General features: G+C 39.3%; 1 long non-coding RNA gene across 1 annotated transcript; it reads right to left on the bottom strand.

Moving 5' to 3' along the window:
- Positions 1–1,250: 1,250 nt before the first annotated feature.
- On the bottom strand, positions 1,251–9,293 carry LOC129478391 (uncharacterized). Its single transcript, XR_008656419.1, has 3 exons — positions 9,258–9,293; positions 8,556–8,643; positions 1,251–1,287 (listed from the first exon to the last, which is right to left on the bottom strand). It is a non-coding gene; the product is annotated as an uncharacterized lncRNA (long non-coding RNA).
- Between the last annotated feature and the right edge of the window lie 5,890 nt (positions 9,294–15,183).

The following is a 15,183-nucleotide window of genomic DNA, read 5'->3' as shown; positions in this document are numbered from 1 at the left end:
GCCACACTCATCATTCCTGCCTTTTCTCTTGGGGCGCCCCTGAAGGAGCCCCCACAAGTTCCTAGCAAAGCCTTCCATTTGGGCAAACACACTTTATCCCAACAAGTGTACTGATCCCCTCTTGTCAGCAGGAACAGAAAACATGATTTTACATCTGTTACCCATAATCTACCTCTTTACACACAAAAGACTTGCCCCTGCCCCATCACCTGTGACTTCTGTCTCTAGGCAAAGTGAGCAGCTCTCTATAGCTGTTTCTCAGAAGTGTCTTTTTAACTTCACAATTCATTTAGTGGCTTGGAAAATCATGCATCAAAGGCATACACATTGACTTGTGTTCTGCACTCTGTATTTTTCTGAAAGAAAAAAAAAGTCCCTGCTCTCAAAGAACTTAGGATTTAGTAGGAGGAGAAGGATATATAAAAAAGAAAATTAATAACAATAAAAATAAATAACACTGATAATAATGGCATTATAACTAGCTTCTGTTGAGCATCCCCTACACTCTGTGTCATGTCCTAGGCTTTTACAGACGTTGCCTCATTTTAGTCTTCCCTGAACATCTCTGAGATGGATGGGTGGCATATGGAGGGAAGGCCCTCAGGAGGAGGCTACAGGGTGAGCCACAGCTGGACAGCGGCAGGGCTGGGCTGCCTCTCTGACTTCAGTCACATCCCCTGGGGCAGCCTTGGGCCAACCCATGTAGCCTTCCTTCAGCTGGACCTGGGGCCTAAGCCAATCAATCTTGCAGTCCAGGCAGTCTGCACTGGGGCCTCAGCAGAGCCTGTAATTAATCTGGCTGGAAACGGAACTTATTTTTACACCTCTTCACATTAGTCCCCACAGAGCAGGCCTGAGCTCAAAGTGCGAAAACGTGAATTGATCACAGCTGTGAAATCATGGTAATTAGTGCCGTGTGCTGAAACCCTCATTTCTGTGGCTGGAACCCCTGGCTTTCTGGACATACGTGATTATTAACACAAATACCTATGCCCTAGTCTTCCACCTTAGTGGCCAGGCCCCATCAGCCACCCCGTGCTCACCTCCTGACCAATGACAGGTCAGCTCAAGGACAGAGTCATTTAAATGGAAGGGCTCTGCTAAAAGCTGCTGCTGCCACAACCAGAGGCCAAATGTCTGTCAACGGAGTAAGGAGCTGCTGCTTACTGCTCACAGTATGGTCCCTGAGACCATAGACTCCAAGTCAGGTCACCTGGGTTTAAATTCCAGCACCTACTTGTTAACTGTATCCCGGGGCAAGTAATTAATCTAAGTTTGTTTCTTCATCTGTAAAGTGGAAAAAATAATAATATTATAGAACAGTACTTTTCAAGCTATCCAAACAAAAGAATTAGTTTTTGTTTATTGGTTTTGGTTTTTTCAAACTTGGACTGACATTTTTGTAAAGCTCAGTGAAAATGATCACCTACCTTCAAGTTGCAGCAATGTCAAATTGCTATAAAAATGTTTAAATGTTTATTCTTGATTTGTGTACTTATTGTCATGGATCATTAACAAACAGATCATGGGCCAGCAACGATGCACAGCTCACACTTTGAGAAGCACAGTGCCTGGCCCAGGGTAAGACTAAGTGTGAGCCGCTATGATTATTTTGAGTTCCCTTGCAGGTGCATAAGGTGTTGGCCCACTCTTCAGGAGCTTCTAGACTTTGTAAATCTCATCAAGCAAATGCACTGGAAGGGAGAGAAATAATCTATTAAACAATATTATTGTTTATTCATTTACTTTTCACTGGCAGGGCTCTTACTAAAATGTGTTGCTTAAATTTATTGACATTTCTGTTCACTAGTTATGATTTAAAAGAAAGCCACTCATCTTAATATTTAAATTCATATAATGCTGACTCTCCCAGTGTTTCTTATTTAGGGAATGATTAGGTCCAACAGATCAGTCCCAGTTGCTCTTTGAGCACTGGGTGGTCCGGAACAGACCTTCATACCACAGTTGAAGCTGCCAAAGTTGAGAGGTTGGCATCACCACTGAAAGCCCAACAGCCTCAAGATACCTCTGTCTACCATCACTACTGCTATTGATGCTGGGCATGTTATCATCATCTGTTAGATCTAGGAACTGGTCCTGGTTGCTTTCATTTCACTATTAGAGCTAAACTGGATAACCTTCTATGATCACCAACAGATATTAGTTACCTTTGTCAAAGTTTTCTGGGGATCCCATAGTTGTGGTTCTTTAGTGAAGTAAATCTTTTAGTTTATAGCTCTACAGGTGCTCACACACACACACACACACACACACACAGTGCCCAAATAACTGGGTCAGAGGCAATCTAGTGTAAGTGGCATCTTGGAGTAGAGTAAATTTAAAAGATGATTTAAATGTATTTTTGCTTCTAATTGTTTTTCTTCTATATATTTTAAAAGATAACTGAAATAATTATTTTTAAAAATATAAACTGCATTGATACATTATATATATATATATATATATATATATATATATATATAAAAAATGTAATTTGTATATCAATAACAACATGAAGGAGAGGAGACGGGGTAGAGTTACACTGGAGCAAACTTCTTTAAATTATTGAAATTAAGTTGGTAGTAATCCAAACTAGATTTTTATAAGTTAAGATGTTGATTGTAATTTCCAGGGTAGCCATTAAGAAGATATATAGTAAACTAAAATATATAGTAAAAGAACTAAAAATATGCGTTAAAAGAAACAATGGAAAGTGAAATTGTATTCTATAAGAGATTTAATGTTAACAAAGAAATAATGAAGGAATAGAAGAACAGAAAAAATACATAAAACAACAAAATGACAGATGTAAACTGACCATATCATAATTACATTAAGTGCAAATAAACAGTCCAATCATGACGCAGAAATTGGCAGAATAGATTTTTTAACCCAACTATACGCTGTCTATAAGACATATTTTTTATTCAAAGACACGAGTAGTTTAAAAGAATCAGAAAAGATATACTATGCAAATAGTAACCAAAAGAGAGCTAAAGTGGCTATCTTAATAGCAGACAGAAAAGACTTTACGACAAAAAATTGTTATTAAAGATAAAGAAGAAGTTTTTATAATGATTAAAGTGTCAATTCATCAGGAATAAATAACAACTATAAATATATATGGACCCAAAAACCGAGCCCTAGACACATGAAGCAAAAACTGACAGGATTGAGGAGAGAAATAATTATGCCTTTAAAAAAATGAGAAAAAAGAGGAGATTAAGCTTAAAACAAGTAGAAGGATGGGAATAATAAAGATTAAAGAAGAAAGAAATGAAATGGAGACTAGAAAAACAATAGAGAACACCAATAAAATAAGTTTTCCCTGAAAAGATAAACAAAATTGACAAATCTTTTCCTAGACTAAGAAAAAAGACAACTAAAATCACTAAAATCAGAAATGAAAGCAAAGACATTACTACTAATTCTACAGAAATAAAAGGGAATTTAAGGAATACTATGAACAATTAGGCCCCAATACGTTGGGTAACTTAGATGAAATGGACCAATTCCTAGAAACAAAACCTACCTAGAATAGATCATGAAGAAATGGAAAATATAAATAGATCTATAACTAATAAGGAGATTGAATTAGTAATTTAAAAAATCTCCCAGAAGAGCAAAGCATATGGCTTCATCAGTGATTTCTATCACATTTAAAGAAAAATTAACACCTATCTTTTTCAAACTTTTTCAAAAAATTGAAATTGGAACACTTCCTAACTCTTCCTATGAGGCCAATGTTGCCTAAATACCAAAACCAGACAAAGATGCTACAAGGAAAAAAAAAGCACAAACCAATATTCCTTATGAATACGGATGAAAAAATCCTTTAAAAAATACTAGGAAACTGAATTCATCTGCATATTAAAAGGATTATACACTATGACCAAGAAGGATTTATTCCTAGAATGCACAGATGATTCCAGCATACCAAAATGAATCACTATAGTACACCACCTTAACAAAATAAAGGGACCGGAGGTGGGCGAGGTGGCTCACGCTAGTAATCCCAGCACTTTGGGAGGCCAAGGCAGGTGGATCACGAGGTCAGGAGATCGAGACCATCCTGGCTAACGTGGTGAAACCCCACCTCTACTAAAAAATATAAAAAATTAGCTGGGCATGGTGACGGGTGCCTGTAGTCCCAGCTATTCAGGAGGCTGAGGCAGGAGAATGGCATGAACCCGGGAGGTGGAGATTGTAGTGAGCCAAGGCTGCACCACTGCACTCCAGCCTGGGTGACAGAGCGAGACTCCATCTCAAAAATAAATAAAAAAAAAAAAAGGGATAAAACCCAATGATCATCTCAATCGATGCAGCAAAAGCATCTGACACAATTAAACATCTTTTTATGATAAAAATATTCAACAAACTAGAAATAGAAGGAACTTCCTTCAACTTTAACATAAGTCATTTGAAAAATTAACACACAGTTAACACTCAATCACAAAAGACTGAAAACTTTTACTCTTCAAATCAGGAATAAGACAGAAATGCCAGTTTTCCCCACTTCTATTCAACATTGTATTAGGATCTCTGGATAGAACAATTAGACAATATAGATAGGCAAAAATAGAAATTTGGCAAAAGAAATAAAAGGTATCCAAGTCAAAAAGAAAGAATACAATTATCTCTGTTCACAGATTACATGATTGTGTATGTAGATAACCCTAAAGATTCCACACTCAAGAAAACTGTCACAACTAACAAATTCAGCAAAGTATTAGGATAAAAGATCAACACATAAAAATTAGTTGCATTTCAACTCACTAGCAGTGAACAATCTGAGACAGAAATTAAGAAAATTTCATTATAATAACATCAAAAAGAATGAAATACTCAGGAATTAATCAAGGAGATGAAAGACATATACTGAAAATTATGAAACACTGCTGAAAGAAATTAAAGAAGACATAAATAAAAAGATATTCCATGTTCATGGATTAGAAGACTTAATATTATTTAAATGGCAATATTAGCCAAAGCAATCTACAAGTCAATGTAGTTCCCACAAAATTCCAATAACTTATTTTTTTTAGATAGGGGCCTCTCTGTCCCCCAAACTAGGGTGTAGCAGGATGATCTCAGCTCACTGCGGCCTCCACTTCCTGAACTCAAGGGATCCTGCCACCTCAGGATCCCCAGTAGCTGGGACCACAGCCATGTAGCACCAGGCCCAGCTAATTTTTGTACTTTTTTTGGTAAAGGCAGAGTCTTGCTGTGTTTCCCAGGCTGGTCTCAAACTCCTAGGCTCAAGCAATTCACCCACTTTGGTCTCTGAAAGTGCTGGGATTACAGGCATGAGCCACCATACCTGGCCCCAGCAACCTTTTCTGCAGAAATAGAAAACTCCATCCTAAAATTTATATGGAACCTCATAGGACCCTGAATAGCCAAAACAATCTTGAAAAAGAAGAACAAAATTGAATGACTCACTTAATGATTTCAAATTTTATTACAAAGCTACAAAAATCAAAACAGCATGGCACTGGCATAGACGTATAGACCAAAGGAATTGAATAGAGAGCCCAGAAATAAACCTTCATATATATGGTCAAGTGATTTTCAACAAGAACAGTGCCAAAACCATTCAATGGGAACAGGACAGTTTTTGCAACAAATTATACTAAGAAAAAGAAAACCAGGTATCCTATACAAAAGGATAAAGTTGGACCCTTACTTAACACCATATATAAAAATTAACTCAAAATGAACCAAAGACCTAAAAGTAAGACCTAAGTTGTAAAACTCTGGGAAGAAAACAGAAGAAATCTTTATGACATTGCATTTGGCAACGATTTTTTGGATATGACGCCAAAGACACAGTCAACAAAAGAAAAAATACACAAATTGGACTTCATCAAAATTTAAAACATTTGTGCATCAAAGTACCCTATCACAGAGCAAAAAGGCAACCCAGAGAATGTGAGGAAAATGTTTGCAAATTACACATCTAAAAAGAGATTAACATCCAGAATATATAAAGAACTCCTACAACTCAACAGCAACAACAAAAACTATTTAAAAATGGAAAAGGGACTTGAATAAACATTTCTCCAAAAAAGATATACAAATGGCCAAAAAGCACATGAAAAGATGCTCAATATCACTAATCATTAGAGAAATGTAAATCAAAACCACAATGAAATACTACTTGGCACCCATTAGGATGGCTATCAAAAAGTCAGAAAATAGCTAATATCGGTGAGGATGTGGAGAAACTGGGTCCCTGGTGCATCTTTGGTAGGAACGTAAAATGGTACAGCAGCTATGGAAAACAGTCTGATGATTCCTCAAAGAATTAAGCATAGAATTTCCATATAATCCAAAAATTCCATTACTATATATACTGTCAAGAAAATTGAAAGGAGAGACTCAAAGAGATACTTGTACATCAATGTTCATAGCTGAACAGAATTATTCACTATAGTCAAAAAGTGGAAGCAACCTAAATGTTCATCAAAGGATGAATGAATAAACAAAATGTGGTATATACACACACACAATGGGAAACTCTGATACATGCTACAACATGGATCAACCTTGAAGACATTATGCTAAATAAGCCAAACACAAAAGAACAAATATTGTATGATTTCACTTGTAGAAAGTAACAAGAATAGTTTAATACACTGATTCAGAAATTAGAACAGTAGTTACCAGGGGCTGGCAGGAGTGGAGGGTGAATGGGATGTTATTGTTAAATGGGTACAGGGTTTCAGTATGCGATGATGAAAAAGTTTTGAAGATGGATAGTGGTGATGATTGCAGCATAATGTGAATGCACTTAAATTTTATGTTACATATATATTACCAGAAGTTTAAAAAACAGGCAAAAGAAAAGTATATTGTTCAGGGATTCATACTTGGTTAATGAAACTGAATAAAAGCAAAACGATGATTATGAAAAAAAGAAATGAAGTACTGATTCATGCTACAACATGAACGAACCTTCTATACTAAGAGATAGAAGTGAGCAAACAAAAGTTGTATGGTTCCATTTATATAAAATGTCCAGAATAGGTAGGTCTATAGACAGAAAGGTTATTTCCTGATGCTAGGGTGAGGAGAATGAGGAGTGACTGCTAATGGGTACAGTTTCTTTGCAGAGTATTAAAAATATTTTAAAATTCGATAGTGGTGATAGTTGCACAATTCTGTAAATATGCAAAAGACCGCTAAATCTTACCCTTTTAAAGCATGAATTGTATGATGGGAGGGAGGGCTCCTTGGCCCATATGCAAATTCTCCCTCTCCCTAGATTCTTTCAGGGACAACATTTGTCAAGATAAAAAGAAAGTTTTTCTCTTTACCCAAGATAATTTATAACTGCGTAATTTGAACACAGCATTTTATGGTTCTTCCCAAAGTGACATATCTCTACTAATAGAGAGAGGTGGCTGGCAACTTTTGAGTACCAATTTTTCTCACTAAAACAACAAAAATTTGAGTTCTTTCTGAGTATCCCTGATGCATGTGTTTATAATGATGAATGGAACTTAACTGAATTGAGCCCCTCAAAAAAATCTAATCCTCTGACATCCCCCCATACACTCAATTCCTGCGTCTTGAGGGTTAATTAGTTCTACCTCCTGTGTGACTGAGACTTTGGAAATTTATTTTCTTATCAAATGCTTGATCCTAAAAAGGAATATACTTTTAAAGATAGCTTGGTTCTGTAATTTTCCAGAAAGACTGATTATCTGGATCCAGATATGCAGTTTTCTTTAGTGTGATTTTTTTTTTCAATCCTGTCTGATAAGAGTCCCATTCCTTTTGCAGGATAACTTTTATGAGAATTTTATTTTATGAGACAGCTTTGAAAAACACAGGAATGCACCTTTATCAGATTACAAATCCTGGATTGAAAGAGGTAGAATAAGGTGGGATTATGAGCAATGGGTACCCTTGCATTAGTTATAAATGTGTGGAGGGAGGAGGATGTGCTGTAATTTCTGAAATATAATGAGGATGTAATTTATAATATAGAGCGATGAAATGCACAGTAAATTGACAAGGGGGACACATATGGATCAGTTAGCAGTGGTTAACTCTGAGAAGTGAGACTGAAAGAGGGACTAGGCTGGGTGCAGGGGCTCATGCCTATAATCCCAGAAATTTAGGAGGCCAAAGCAAGAGGATCACCTGAGCCCCAGAGTTCAAGACCAGCCTACGGAACAGAGACCCCCATCTCTACAAAAATAGAATTAGCCAGTGTGGTGGTGTGTGCCTGTAGTCCCAGCTACTTGGGAGGCTGAGTGGGGAAGTTCGTTTGAGTCAGGAAAGTTGAGGCTGCAGTGAGCTGTGATTGAGCCACTGCACTCCAGCCTGGATGCCGGAGTGAGACCCTGTCTCAGAAAAAAAGCAAAAACGAAAACAGAGAATAAAGGGGGCTTTGAATTTTACTCCCTAAACTACTATAAGCATTTGTTTAATACAAGGGAAACTCCCAGATAAGCAAGAGAAGCACCAAGATAAACTAGTTTAAACAATAGATAAAAATTATTGGCTCATACAACTGTAAATACTAAAGGTAGGGTAGACTTTACCTGTGGTTTGATCAGGCTCTGACTCCATTTTTTCTCAAGTCTTTTGAATCTGCCCTCTTCAAGCAGCGGCCTCGCCTTTGGCTGGCGCCTGTCATTAGAGTAAAATAACTGCAGCAGTGTCCAGACTAATACACCCACGCTATCCCCCAACCACTGAAACAAAGTCCTGGGCTTTACTTTGGTTGAATCAGCTGTTCACTCATGAGCTAATCTATGTAGCAAAGAAGAGGAGGTGAAACCAATTGTCTTGGGTCAATCAAGGCTCACCCCTGGTTAGCCCCACCCAGCACCTGCTGTTGGGAAGTAAAAGGTGGAGTTGATTCAATACCCATTGAAGCTCCTGCTCCAATCTGTATTTTTACTCGGGCCCTCCCAATCTTATCTGCTTAGGAAAACTGAGGCGCTGCTGAAATTGTGGAGCCCTGATATATTCAGATATTCCTGCCAAGTCTATGCTTACACATCCTAATACAAGCCCTGTCTCTTCCTGTTGCTCCAAGCAAGGTCCCAGAATCTCATGCCAAGCCCTTGTTTGAATGATCCTGAGTTTACTACAATAGTTTACTACAATTTCTTGCTCTTATACTAGGTAGATTCAGCTAATTGAACCGAAAAAAGAAAATACGCTCAAGCTAAGAGTTTAAAGCCAAACTCTGTAAAGAGTTTATTATCCCTTTGCAAAATGAGGAAGTCCCTGCAGACCTCAGGCTGTATGTGGGAGGCAGAACACTCCGATTCAGGAAATTTCACCAAGACTGACAGGAGTGAGCCCAGGCCAGCAATGTTGCATAATAATAAAAATTTTGTGTCACAATACTCCCCCTAATTGGCTCTACTTCCACTGGTCCCAAACCTGCTCTCAGAGACTCTGCCCATGATGCTTCTGCTATTCATGACATTCAGCCTGTCCCTGCCCCACCTCCTCACCAAATCTCCAAGACTTAAGGACTGCACATACACTCCCCTGCACCACTGATGCCACTCCCTGACCTACCTGCTCAAAGATTTTTCATCAGTCCCTCCTAGGGCAGCTTCATCCTCCCAATTCCCATCACCCTTGAAGCCTAGGTCAGCCCCACCTTCTCCAAGATCTCACCACATAAACAACCCATGAAGATTTCTGCTAAATCTGAACTATAATATCTGGAGTAGAGGCTATTAAATAACACCTCAAATATTGCTCTGGGCAAGGCACTGTGGTTGCTGCTGGAAATGCAGCAATATTTCTGATTCTGTCTTGTTTCCCACCTCTGTCAAGCTTGCAATCTGACTGGAGACTCTAGTGGAGGTTTTTGGTTTTTAGGATGAAGACGCCTGTCTTCTTTTCTGCTCTCCAATCAGTTCCCAGCACAGGATGCTGGTGTTGCCTCATTTCTCACCTTGGTCCTCACTGGTAATTTCCATGTTCTTGCCTTTTCTGATCCTTTTTACGACATCAATACAAAACTTGAGCAGTACTTTGTTCCTTCAGGGCCCTGTTAGGTGACTAGGTCACTTTGTAAACCAGGAATTATAATAAATTGTGTGTGTTAGTCTTCTTAGATAAAATGCTTTAGCTCAAAGAAATCAGTCATATAAGGTCCAAAGCAAGGCCATGGGGGTTGCTATGAGGAGGTACAGGGGATAGTTTAGTGTCTTCTGACCACACAATTGTTGGAGGTGTAAAATAATAACAGTTGTAACCACTTATCTCTTAACTCCATAGTGTAAACATGTTTTCTTTCCCATGGATTACACCACCTTGTGAGGTAGGCAGTATTATTCTTCCCATCAGAAAGTCAGTTCCATGAGAACAAGGATTTTTATGTTTTGCTCACTGTTATATTTCCAGCATCTAGGACAATGCCTGACACACAAAACATCAATGAATATTTGGTAGGTGCACAAATGAATGAATGATCAAACATTTTATAGAAAGAAGAGTTAGGGTCCAGATAGACTAAGTGATGAGTCAAATGGCTAATTCAGTTTGAACCCAATAGATACCAGGAAAAAGGACACAAAAACACAATTTCCCAGATAACAGTCAAAGGTATACTAAGAAAAACTGTTAAAATCTCATTAGTCATCAAAAAATTTATATTAAAACAGAGACTTGTGTTATGGCCCAGCTCTATCTTTGTAAATGTCCCAGGTGCACTTGAAAAGAATTTGTATTTTATAGTTGTTAAGTATAATGTCCTATAAATAATAATTAGGACAAGTTGGTTGATACTGTTGTTCCAATCTTCCATATCATTACTGATTTTTGTCTATTTCTAGTATTTGCTAACAGAGAGATGTTGAAATCTCCAAATATAAATATGAATTTGTCTGTTTTCTCCAATTCCATCTATTTTTATTTTACATATTTTGGAGCTTTGTTATTAGGGACATACACATTTAGTATTTTTGTGTCTTGACTCTTACCATTATGGAATGTGCCTCTTCAGTTCTAGTCATGTTCTTTATCTTGAAATCTACTTTCTTATTATTATAGTCACAGTAATTTGTACGGTAGACCTTTTTAACCATTCTTTTACTTTTAACTTATCTGTGTCTTTATATTTAAAGTATATCTCTTAAAAGCAGCATATAGATGTCTTGCTTTAAGAAAAAAAAAACTCATAATCTCTCCCTTTTAATTAAAGTGTGGTTTTTGTTTTGTTTTTTTGAGACAGAGTCTCACTCTGTCACCAGGCTGTAGTTCAGTGGTGCAACCCCGGCTCACTGCAACCTCCGCCTCCCCCCAGGTTCAATCGATGCCCCTGCCTCAGCCTCCCGAGTAGCTGGGATTACAAGACTGTGCCACCACGCCCAGCTAATTTTTGTATTTTTAGTAGAGACGGGGTTTCACCATGTTGGCCAGGATGGTCTCCATCTCCTGACCTCATGGTCCGCCCACCTCGGCCTCCCAAAATGCTGGGATTACAGGCCTGAGACACCATGCCCAGCCTAATTAAAGTGTTTCATCCATTAATGTTTGTAGTGGACTGAATAATGTACCCTCAAAATTTATGTTTTCCCAGAACCTCAGAATGTGACCTTATTTGAAAATTGGTTTTTGCAAATATTCGTTAAGATGAGGTCATCCTAGATTAGAACAGACCCTAAATCTAATCCAATTATAAGAAGAGGAAAGGATACACCAAGATACACAGATACAAGAAGGCTGTGTGAACCCAAAGGCAAGGACTAAAGTGATGTAGCTACAAGCCAAGGAATACTAAGAATTGCTGGTAATCACCAGAAGCTAGAGGTATGAAACAGATTCTCCCTCAGAGCCTCCAGAAGGAATTAATGCTGCCCAACACCTTAATTTTGTACTCTGGCTGCCTAAACTATAAGAGAATAAATTCTGCTGTTTTAAGCCACCTAGTTTGTGGTAATTTATGTCAGAACACAATCATTGATATGATTGTGTTCATGTCTAATTAAATGACTAATTTCATGTGTCAACTTGACTAGGTTAGTGGATGCCCAGATAGCTGGTAAAACATTACTACTATGTCTGTGAGGGTGTTTCCAGAAGAGATTAGCATTTGAGTTGGTAGACTACATAAAGACGGTCTCCCTCACCAGTGTGGGCAGCTATCATCCAAACCATTAAGGACCTGCCCAAATAAAACAAAAAGGAGAACAAAGGGAGAATTTGCTCTCTTCTTGAGCTAGACATCCATTTTCTCCTGCCCTTGGATATCAGAGCTCCTAGTTCTTTAAACTTTGGACTCCAAGACTTACACCAGCATTCCTGCTTTCTCCCCTACACCCCACCTTCCAGTGCTCAGGCCTTGGAGTGAAAGTTACACCATCAGCTTTCCTAGTTCTCCAGCTTGCTGACGGTATATCATGAGACTTCTCAGCCTCCCTTTATGTGAATGAATTCCAATGATACATCTCCTCTTACATGTCTCTATATATTCTATTGGTTCTGCTTCTCTAAAGAATGCTGACTAACACATCTACCATGCTGATTTTTGTTTCCCTATTTCCCATGTGTTATTTCTTTTTCTTCTTTTTCTGTTTTTTAAAATGTTAAACTAATATAGAAATTTTTTTGTGTGTTTCAAATTATTTCCTCTGTTGATATTTTTATCAATATTTCTTTGTTGTACATATTAAAGTGGGTGCTCTGGAGATTATAATATGGCTCTTTAACCTATCACAGTTGACCTAGAATATTATACCATTCCACAAATAATGAATACATCTTTTTATTTTTTTTTTTGAGACAGAGTCTCACTCTGTCACCCAGGCTGGAGTGCAGTAGTACGATCTTGGCTCACTGCAACCTCCACCTCCCGAGTTCAAGCAATTCTCCTGCCTCAGCCTCCCGAGTAGCTAGGATTACAGGCATCCACCACCACACCCAGCTAATTTTCGTATTTTTAGTAGAGATGGGGTTTCACCATGTTGGCCAGGCTGGTCTCAAACTCCTGACCTCGTGATCCGCCTACCTTGGCCTCCCAAAGTTCTGGGATTACAGGCGTGAGCCATTATGCCTGGCCATAATGAATAAATCTTAAAGCAGTATTATTTCAGTAACTCCCTTTTTATCTTTTGTGCCACCAGTTTCTACAGTTTCCTCCCCCCCAAGCCTCCCATTTTCCCTTCCCATTTTCTTTTCTCATCTTTCCCAATGCCAGATGATCTCATCGTGAGGCCAGGTTTTCACCCTATCTTATAGACTAGAGTATATCTGTTAATGTTGGATTTTCCCATAAAGTAATGATACAGACAGAAGATAGAAAGAAATTTTTTTTTTTTTTTTTGAGACAGAGTCTCACTCTGTCGCCCAGGCTGGAGTGCAGTGGCACAATCTCAGCTCACTGCAAGCTCTGCCTCCCAGGTTCATGCCATTCTCCTGCCTCAGCCTCTCCGAGGAGCTGGGACTATAGGCGCCCACCACCACGCCTGGCTAAATTTTGTATTTTTAGTAGAGACGGGGTTTCACTGTGGTCTCGATCTCCTGACCTCGTGATCCGCCCGCCTCGGCCTCCCAAAGTGCTGGGATTACAAGCATGAGCCACCGCGCCTGGCCGAAATAAATTATTTAGGAAGATCCTGGGGGCAAGAGAGTCCTCAGCAGAACTTCCCTTCTAACAAAAAGCAGCCCAAGAAATCATTTATTTTCTAACCAAGAGCAGCCTGAAAGATCAAGCTGCAAACATAGATAAGGAAGCTGGAAGCTTGCGGGGGAATACTGGCAGCTGTGCCAATAGAAAGGGTCTACTTAGAGCCAGGCATGTCCACCATGGAAGCTCCACCTTCCCTTTTCTGTTAGCACATGTACAGTAAGAAAGAACTGGGCAATATGGAGAAGCTCAGGCAGAGAACCCACCTGCATAATAAAATATTGGGGTGAGGGCTACCAGAGATTCACACCCTATGCAGATGGCACACCTGGTCCTAACCTGGTTTTCACGCCGTATGTAGATCAGATACCACCTCCTCACCAGCTTATCTATAAAAACGTCTGCATTTCACCACAGATCAACAATGCATTTTTCCAAGACCCCTCTCTGTAGCAGAGAGGTATTCTCTTTCTTTCACCTATTAAATTTCCGCTTTTAACCTTACTCTTTGTGTGTCCACATCCTTGATCTCCATGACCGTGAGACAATGAACCTCGGTTATCACCCCAGACAAGGAGGCCACTTCAGTAACTGAGAATTCACTTAAGAGTTAATCTGTTTAGAGAACGCAATGTGCTCATCATTACAGCATCACCAGCACTCGGGTTGATGGATCTGTAAAGAAATGGATGAAATGGTCCAATGAAGGTTACAAGTAACAGAAAAGAATGTTGTGATTAGGCCAGTAGAGGAGTGAGTTCTGTGAGCTGTGGCTGACCAGGTAGGCCTGAGGTCACAGGACCTCCTGAGCCTCCCTCAGAAGGAGCTTGGAGTTTATCCCGATTAAGATGAGGGAAAAAAAAAAATACTAGAAGAAACGAAGTCGGGAAGTGACATGGCATGACTGTCATTTTAAGGAGATCCCTCTGGCTGAGCTGCGAAAGGCCTGGCCTGTAGGACAGTGAGAATGGAAACAGGCAGGCCAGTTAATAGGCAGTTGCCATTATCCAGGAAGAGGTGTTGGGAAAGATTGATTTCTCTGAACTTCCCGGAAAGGCTGCTTTAAAACTCCATTTCTCCAACTCAGTAAGTGTATTTAATAAGGGAGCAGTCTCAGACCATGAGATGAAAGATGAGATGGCTTGCCTGCACCACAGCTGCAGAGCCAGCTGTCAGATATAATAAACTGCATTTACCTGAAGAGCTGGGGAAAGTGGCAGCAGAGATCAGCCGCTTGGAAGGGCTCATTCCCTCCTCCCGCGGACCCCTCCAATTGACTTGGGCATGCTAAAGTGGAGGAGGCCAAATATTATGGATTCTACTGGTTGCCTTGGCAATAGCTCATTGCAGCTTTTCTAAAGTTGAGGAAACCCTCTTTCAAGTGGGAAAAGCAATCCTTGAAGCGCTTGGCAAGACGCAAACTGTTACAAAGGCAGTAGGTTAGCTTTTAATGTGTGTTTGAAGGAAAAACCTGCCCTTTTTAAGGTCTGCTGACTTCTTTTTTAATGTCAAAACAGGTAGCCCCAGGCATTTTCCTTTCAGGAACTCTCTTCTGGGGCTTTGCCTCACAGGCA

The sequence above is a fragment of the Symphalangus syndactylus genome, chromosome 3 (assembly GCF_028878055.3).
Source record: "Symphalangus syndactylus isolate Jambi chromosome 3, NHGRI_mSymSyn1-v2.1_pri, whole genome shotgun sequence".
Taxonomy (NCBI): Eukaryota; Metazoa; Chordata; class Mammalia; order Primates; family Hylobatidae; genus Symphalangus; species Symphalangus syndactylus.
This window is presented reverse-complemented; position numbering and strand designations above follow the sequence as displayed.